Source organism: Carlito syrichta, unplaced genomic scaffold (genome assembly GCF_000164805.1).
Source record: "Carlito syrichta isolate Samal-C Ts95f unplaced genomic scaffold, Tarsius_syrichta-2.0.1 Scaffold314685, whole genome shotgun sequence".
Taxonomy (NCBI): domain Eukaryota; kingdom Metazoa; phylum Chordata; class Mammalia; order Primates; family Tarsiidae; genus Carlito; species Carlito syrichta.
In genome coordinates, this window is record NW_007258781.1 from 232,751 (window position 1) to 242,060 (window position 9,310).

Below are 9,310 nucleotides of genomic sequence, written 5' to 3' on the forward strand. Positions count from 1 at the left end.
AGAAAAGAAGAATTGCCATCTATTTTAAATGTTCAAAGTCTGCTCCATTGGATGGAAGTATATATGCATGTGCATTTGTGTGTGTGTGTGTGTGTGTGTGTGTGTGTGTATACATACACACACATATACACACATACATACATAAATATACCATACACATTCCTACAGGTAAATCACTTTTAGTTTGAAACCACTAATTAACAAACAAGCAATTTTCTCAGAAGTTTTGAGCTACAGATGCTACCACCAACTTACTAACAAATACAAACACATGAAGAAAACAAAAAAAACAAAAGCAGATTTATTGTTATTTTTCTGACAAATACTATTAAAGATGGTCTAATATGCTGCTAAATTATGATGCCATTCAACCAAATTGTTATGTCAATTCCTTCCTATCTGTTCACTGTAAAAAATGAATTGAAAGTCATTTCCTTTGCCATAAAGTGGCAAATAAGAGAACATCCCTTCACATAAGTAAGTTGCACTCTAATGGAATTTAATAGCTAAAGATATTTGAAAATGAAGTATAAAAATGTGTTTGTGACAATACATGTATTTTTCCTTCAAGCATACAAATTTGCAGACAAAAGTTCCTCTTCATGTATAGCAATTACAATATGTTACTGCAATATCTAATTTTTGTCACACTGTAGTCAACAGAAAAATATTTTATATAAAAGATTGTGAAAAACTTAACTGGCTTATGTATATATCTCTCCAAAATTGGCCCATAAATTTAGTCAGCATTTCCTTTTTTAATTACTTACTTTACTACATTACATTTTACTATAAAACTTAGTTTTGTATTTAGTCACAGCTGTTACTAAATATGATAAATACAATTATCAAATATTCTAATTACCATACCTGATAATAAAGGAAACCTAAAAATAATTTGCTGAATGTTTGAATAAATGTTAAGGGAAGTATGTAATTACTTAAGTAATAACAGAGAAGAGACACTCAGAAAATAAATATTGTAATTTATTTTTAATTTAATTCAGTGTATCATCGTTATTTGCATTCAGAAAGAGATTTTGTTTATCACTATTTGACTTCCTGCTTCTGACATAAGCCCATAATTTGTGCATAATGGTGTAGAAGCTTTTAAATATTTCTAACTTGGCAAAAATATGAAACTGAGTTCATATGACTGAGGTAATCTTCCATCTTCCCTCCTTGAGGTGATAGACTCAATTCTTTATCCTCTATTTTAGAGAATCACACTCTTTTTTTAGGTCCTGAAGAACATAAACCTACGTTTATTTCCTGTTAATAAAGTTAGAGGCATTACACGATTGCACTTATAATTAATGCTTCTCATCAGTCTTTACCCTTATTTTTCCCTCTGATTTTTAGTTTATTTGGTTGGCTTAGTTTTGTTCCCCCCAACCCCATCTGCCAAATTTGCTAGTGGGTCTTGCCAAAAGAAATAAAATTATACTCTGGTTACTGACATTATACTCTGGTTACTGTGGTTTTCATACATGCAGCATTTTAATATTAAAACACTAATTTTGGTTAAATTAAATCACCACAGTTTGATGCATTACAAAGAGTCTTCTAAATATTTCATATTATGAAGATTCTGAAATTATTCTCAATCTTCTCCAAGGAATGTACAAAGGGATGGTTTCTGAGTGAAGCTTTTCCTCTTTGGCTTATATTATTGAAATAAATTTAATTAATGCATTTTCCTAATAATACAAAATAGTTTATACAATTAGAACTTCATGTTGCTGTATGTGATATACTTTTATGCCATAAATATCAAATGTTCCTGATTAATTAATCTGTCACTTATGGGCCTCCAAAAGCTGGCAACAATTTGTTCATTCAGCAAGTGCTTATTGGGCAATTACAGTACTGCAGCCTCTGAGCTAGTTTCTGGTGATAAAATAATAAGCAGCATAATACCCACCATGATAACATTGTACTTTTACTTTTGTGCATTTCCTTTAATCTTAATTAAAACACTAAAAAATGCTTGAATAATTTCTTATGACATCTAAGAATCTCTAATATTTATATGTGACATCTGTATTTGAACACAGAATGGCTTTGATCCAGGGGAAGGTAAGATGTCTACATTTTCATACTGGAATATGAAGTTCTAATTCTATAAACTTTTTTATATTATTAGAAAAATATATTATTATATCCGTTAATGTCATATGTGGTCCATATTAGTAGTGAAAACTAACTAGAATTAGCAAAACAAGTGGGAAAAAGAAAAACAAACTTAGAGGATTTTCTTATTTCAAGATTCACTAAAATTAGAAGGAGGAGAAAGATGGTGGTAAAGCCAGTCGGACTGTGAGAGTCCCTGTGTGAGTGAGTGAGTTTATGGAAAATTTGTCTCCATGTCTGTGTAAGTGAGTGTGTGAGTTGCTGACTGATTGGGGACTCGGGATCAAGTGACCAGGGCTTTCCTGCTGAAGCATCTGGTGCCTCAGCTGCTCTGACTGGACCTTAGTACTTTCTATGGTACAGAAGCTGAGCACCATTTTCTAAAATTAACAAAGCCCCTCCTAGGAAAAAGATGCCAGGAGCAACTGTCATTACCAGATTGCCCGACCATCACAGAACCAGCCTGGACACTAGCAGTCAGGACTGCAAAGGGAGCCAGAAGCAGAGTCCCACTAGAGAAGATGGAACAGGCACCCTGCACCATCTTGAAAACTGAGCAGGGATGTATTCTGACTTGCTTGCCACAGAGCAACAGATCTGCTCTCTGTGGCTGGTGGGTTAACTACTCTGGGGTTGATCATGACCCAGAAGGAATATCCCAAAAACACAAACTTCAGAGGGACAGGATGAGTATGGAGTCTCAGGCACCCCACCCCCTACCCTGACCCAGACATGGGGAAAAGGGTGCAACCAGAAAAAGACAAGGAATATCCCCCAAGGGATCAGGAGTGAGCCCTGGGCTGACCCAACTTTCTGCTTCCCAGCAATCCTCTGAATTTCAGATCCACATGGTTGGGCATGACTGAGAGGGACAAACCCAGGTATAGTCTGGATGGCAGCCATGCTATGAGAACTCTACTCTAAATCTGGCAACAATTTGTTGGGGGAAGAGACAATCCCAGTCTTCCCAATGAAGGGATCCCCTTGACCTTACAAGAGTGGAAGGGGAGAACTGATGCCCTGCTCACCTCCACCACCATCCCTCCCAACATCAGAAGCTAGGGAGATTGTGAAAGAGCCTACAGCCCCTCAGGAGATGGCAGACAGACTTACCTGTGAGCAGCTGACAGGAATAATTACAGAATCTGTTACAAGAAGATAATTGTTGCTCATAATATTTTTGTCTGCTCTTTTTTCTTTTTTGTCCTTTGTTTTTGCTTTGTGTGTGTGTGTGTGTGTGTGTGTGTGTGTGTGTGAAGGTGTGTGATAGGGTCCAATTTGCAACCCCTGCTTCTTTTGTTTTTTGTTGTTGTTCATCTTGTGTTGGTTTAGAGGGTGTGAATGTGTGTGTGAGTGTTCACTTTGCATTATCTCCCCACCTTTCTTTTTTCTTTTTGTTCTTCTTTTGTTTTGGTTTTGTGTGTGTGTGTGTGAATGTGTGTGTGAGGGTTCAATTTTCATTCCTTCCCTTTTTTTTCTTCTTCCTTTTTCATTTTTTTCTGTATGTGAATGTGTGTGTGTGTTCAGTTTTCCTCTTTTTTGTTTGTGTGTGTGTGTGTGTGTGTGTGTGTGTGTGTGTTTGTGTTTTTTACCTGTTTGTTTAGGTTTATGTTTGTTTTCTTTTTGTATTTTTGTGGGGTTTTTTGCTTCTGTTTTCCCATTTTTTAACTATTATTATTTGTGTCTGCTCTATTTTATTCTACTTTTCTCTGTTCTCTTCATTACTGTTACTTTATTTTGGACTCAAGGGTATACACATGTACCACTTGCATCATCATGTAAAGTGGTGGAGAGAGTGGGTCTCAGGGGCCCAATATTCAATCAGTGAACATTGCAACTGTCAAGGAGTTTTGAATCCTAGCTCCCCACCCTCCACCTTATTTGGCTCTCAAAACTATAAGAAACAGCAAAGCATACCACTCTTATTCCTGTTTCAAAACAGAATAAATTTGGAGACTCTTATCAGGGAATAATAGAGGGCTGAGCAAACAACAGAAATGAAACTCCCACCCACCACCACTGAATAAAGGAATTGAAGAGAAAAGAAAGGTATATGCCACAAATGAGGGAAAGCCAATGGAAGAACACAGGTAATTCTCAGTATACCAGAAAGGCAAAGCTCAAAAAAACCAGACTTCAGAGACCAAACAATGGAAATCACCAATGATTTGACTCAGAATAAACAAGGATTAGAGAATGGCTGGAAAGAGTGAACATGACTCAAAAAAGACAAGATGAAATATTAAAAGAACTTGTAACAGATATTTTGGCCACCAAAAACTTCATCCAGGAAATAACAAGATAACAAGCATGGAAAGCAGAATTAGTCAAGCAGAAGACAGAATCTCAGAACCTGAGGACCAAAACATGTAATTAATTCAATCTGTTAAAATATAGAAAGAAAACTCAGTAAGAAAGAAGAAAGCCACCAAGAGAAGTGTGATTATATCAAGAGGTTGAAATTGCACCTAATCAGTGTCCCAAAAGAAGGGGAAACAGAAAACACCTTGGAACAAATAATCCAAGAAGTTATACAAGAAAACTTTCCTCACCTCTCCAGAGGTGTGATGATACAAACACAAGAGATTAAGAGAAACCCTGCAAGACACCAAGAGAAGACCAACCTCCTAGACACATAGCAATTAGCCTGCACAAAGTAGGCTATAAAAGTAGATATAAATATATATATATTTAAAAAAGACCCAAAGCAGCAATAGAGAAAGGTCAGACTACCTAACAGGGAAGACTAATCAAAATAACAGCTGCCTTATCAGCAGAAACATTACAAGTTAGATAAGATCAGAGTCCAATTTTCAAAGTCCCCCAAAATAAACAATTTCAAGCACATATTTCCTACCAAGCCAGCTCAGCTTTGACAGCAAAGGAGAATTAAAATTCTTCCCAGACATCCAATCCCTAAAAGATTATGCTGCTTCCAGACCAGCTGTACAGGAGATGCCCAAGAAGGTATTAAGAGGAGGAGGAGGAGGAGGAGAAGGAGGAGGAGGAGGAGGAGGAGGAGGAGAAGGAGAAGAAGAAGAAGAAGAAGAAGAAGAAGAAGAAGAAGAAGAAGAAGAAAATAGAACAACCATGCACTTCCCAAGAATGCAGGAAAACATAGAATCAACACACCATACCTTATGACTGGAAAGTTGAAAATATACATATATATCAACCCAAAAGTTAAAAGAAAACAAAACAGCCTTATATGAGCCTCATGACAGGGATAAACACTTGCACTTCTATAATCAGCCTGAACATGAATGGACTAAATGCATCACTGAAAAGACACAGGATGACAAACTGAAAAAAAAAGCATGACCCAACAATATGCTGACTCCAGGGAACACATCACACTATAAAAACCATCCACAGACTCAAAGTTAGAGGATAAAAAACTAACTTTCAGGTGAACAGAACACAAACAAAGGCAAGAGTGGTGATTTTAATATCAGACACTACAATCTACAAATTATCAAAAGTTAAAAAAGTTAAGAAAGGACATCACACAATGATAAAAGTTGAGTCCATCAACAAGAAATATCCATTCTAAACATATGTGCACTCAACACAGAAGCACCAGCTTTTATAAAACTACTATTAAGTAAGATAAATAAGATAGTGACTCTAACACTATCATAGCTGGGGACTTAAATGCCCCACTAACAACACTACATAGATTTTTCAGGAAAAAAAAAAATCAATAAGGAGATCTGAAACTTGATGCTTGACCAAAAGGACTTAATAGATACCCAAAGAACACCCCACCCAATAAGCATGGAATATACATTCTACTCATCACCACATTGAACATACTCTAAGATCCACCATATCTTTAGCCAAAAATCAAACATAAACAAATTTAGCATTATTGAAATACTGCCATACACTTTCTCAGATCACAATGGAATAAAAATAAATATGACCTCCAAAAAGCTCTCCCAAAACACACAAGGACATGGACTTAATATCAAGTTGCATTATGCTGAACAATACCTGGATCAACACAAAGATTAAAGTATTTATGGAAACAAATGAAAACAAAGAAATATCTTACCAAAAACTCTGGGATGCCATGGAAGCACTAATAAGAGGGGAATTTATAGCTCTATGCACACAAATCAAGAAAATAGATAGATTACAAGTTAACAGTCTAACAAATCACCTTGGGGAGCTGGAAACGCAAGACCACCAAAACCCTAACATCAGCAGAAGAATTCAGAAAAGCCCAAATATGAAACATAGAGGACAAAAAAAAAAAAAAATCATAGACAAAATCAAAAAAGCAAAAGGCTAGTTCTTTAAAAGGATATACAAGATTGATGAACCCCTAGACAGATTGACCAAGAAAAAAGAGAGAAAAAGCCCAAATAAACACAATCCGAAAAGCAAATGCAAAAGATCAAGTCACAATTGACCCTAAAGAAATACAAAAGATTATCAGAGATTACTATGCACACCTGTATGGAAACAAACTTGAAAACTAAATGAAATGGAGTAGTTTCTGACATTATGCAATCTGCCAAGGTTGAAACAGGAAGACCCTAGATTGACCAATAACAACCAAGGAAATTGATTTTGTCATAAGAAAACTACCTACAAAAAAGAAACAAAAAGAAAAAAAAGAAAAAGTCCTGGACCAGACAGCTTTCCAGTGGAATTCTACAAAACATAAAAAATTAGATAATACCAATCCTATTGAAAGAATTTCAGGTATTTGAGAAAGATGGAACTCTCCCCAAATCATTTTATGAAGCTAACATCACACTGATAACCAAACAGGATAAAGATCCAACAAAGAAGGAGCACTACAGGCCAATATTCCTGACAAACATAGATGCAAACATTTTCAGTAAGATTCTAGCAAATTGGATCCAACAACTCATCTTAAAATTCACCTACCATGACCTAGTAGGCTTCAACACCAGGATGCAGAGCTGGTTCAACATTCTGCAAGATCACAAATGCTATTAAATACATTAACAGATGTAAAAACAAGAACCGTATAATTATATCATTAGATACAGAAAAAACTTCTGACAAAATCCAGCATCCCTTCTTGATAAAAAACCCTTGAACACCTAGGCATAGAGGGAACATACCTCAAAATAGTTAGAACCATCTATGATAAACCCACAGCCTACATATTACTAAATGGACAGAAATTGGAATTATTTCTCCTGAAACCCAGAATAAGACAAGATTGCCCATGCTTACCCCTCCTGTTCAGTATAGTGTTGGGAGTCCTAACTAGAGCAATCAGACAAGAGAAGGAAATAAGGTGTATCCAAATAGGAAAAGAGGAAGTTATTCCTCTTTGCTGATGATATGATCCTATACCTTGAAAATCTGTCAAAAACCTCCTTGAACTGATAAAGGACTTTGGCAAAGTCTCAGGATACAAAATCAATGTACAAAAGACAATCACATTTTTACACACACACACACACACACACACAAAACAAGTGGAGAACCAGATAAAAAGCAAAATCCCAGTCACAATAGCCACACACAAAAAATGAAATACCTTGGCATTATCCTAACCAGAGATGTGAAAGACCTTTACAATGAACTACATCAATGTCTTCTTTGATTTATTTGTGTCTATTCAAATAAATCAAAGAAGACACAAACAAACGGAAAGATATTCCATACTCATGGGTTGGAAGAAACAATATTGTGAAGAAGTCGATCCTACCCAAGGAAGTCTACAGATTCAATGCAATACCCATTAAATTACCAACATAATTCTTCTCAGAACTGGAAACTACAATACAGAAGAAATTCATTAGGAAACATAAAAGACCACAAATAACCAAAACAATCCTTAGCAGAAGAAACAAAGTATGAAGTATCACACTTCCACACTTTAAGCTGTCTTATAAGGCTACTATAATCAAAACAGCCTGGTATTGGTCTTCAACAAAGTCTCCACCAGCAACCACTGGGAAGAGTAGTACCTACTCAATAAATAATGCTGGGAAAATTCACTGACCACATGCAGAAGATTGAAACAGGACCCCTACCTATCATTTTTTAAAAAATCAACTCTAAATGGATCAAAGACCTAAAAGTAAAACCTTATAGTATAAAAATATTAGAAAACACAGGAGATACACTTAGAATTAGAATAGGCAACCAATTCCTGATCAAAATTCCCAGTGCCATGAGAAATAATATAGATAAGTGCAATCTCATCAGACTGAAATGCTTCTGCAAAGCAAAACAAACCATCAAGAGAGTGGGAAGGTGGCCCACAGAATGGGAAAAAATATTTGTCAACTGTATATCTGACAAAGGAGTAACATCCAGGATCTACAAGTAAGTCAAACATGCCATAAGGAAAAAAATAAACGGCCCCATTAAAAAGTGGGCAAAAGATATGATAGACACTTCTCAAAAGAAGACACACCAGCAGCCAACAGATAAATGAAAAAATGCTCAGTCTCTCTAATCATCAAAGAAATGCAAATGAAAACCACATTGAGATACCATCTAACTCCAGTCAGGGTGACCATTATTAATAACTCAAGAAACAACAGATGCTGGAGAGGATGTGGTGAAATGGGAATGCTTCTACACTGTTGTTTGGAGTGTAAGTTAGTACAACCTCTGTGGAAAACAGTGTGGTGATTTCTAAGAGATCTAAAAATTAACCCTCCATGCAACTCAGCAGTTCCCCTACAAATATCATTCTACAAATCAAACATGTATGATTATTTTACCACTACTGACAATAGCAAAAACATGAAACTAAATGTGCTGCCCATCAAAAATTGACTGGATAAATAGAATCTGTTACATATACACAATGAATCTGACACAGCTATAAAGGACAAAATTATGGACTTTGCAGCAACTTCAATGTATTTAGAGTCTATCATACTCAGTGATCTGTGATAGACACAAAGAACTGGATACCACATGTTCTCACTCATAAGTGGTCCCTGAACATTTATCATAATGCTATAAGAAAGCGATTGGCAGTAGTGGGGCACTGCCAGGAGAAGAAAGGAGGTGAAACAGGGACCAAAGGGAGGCCTAAATGTCATTCGTATGATGACCTCTTACGTACCTGCTGGAGTCCAGCTCCAGGAGAGAGTCAGGGCTTGAGACAAGGGAATCAGGAAGCACAAAAAAAGAAAAGAGAAAACGACAGGAATCCTCTTCCTGGGGA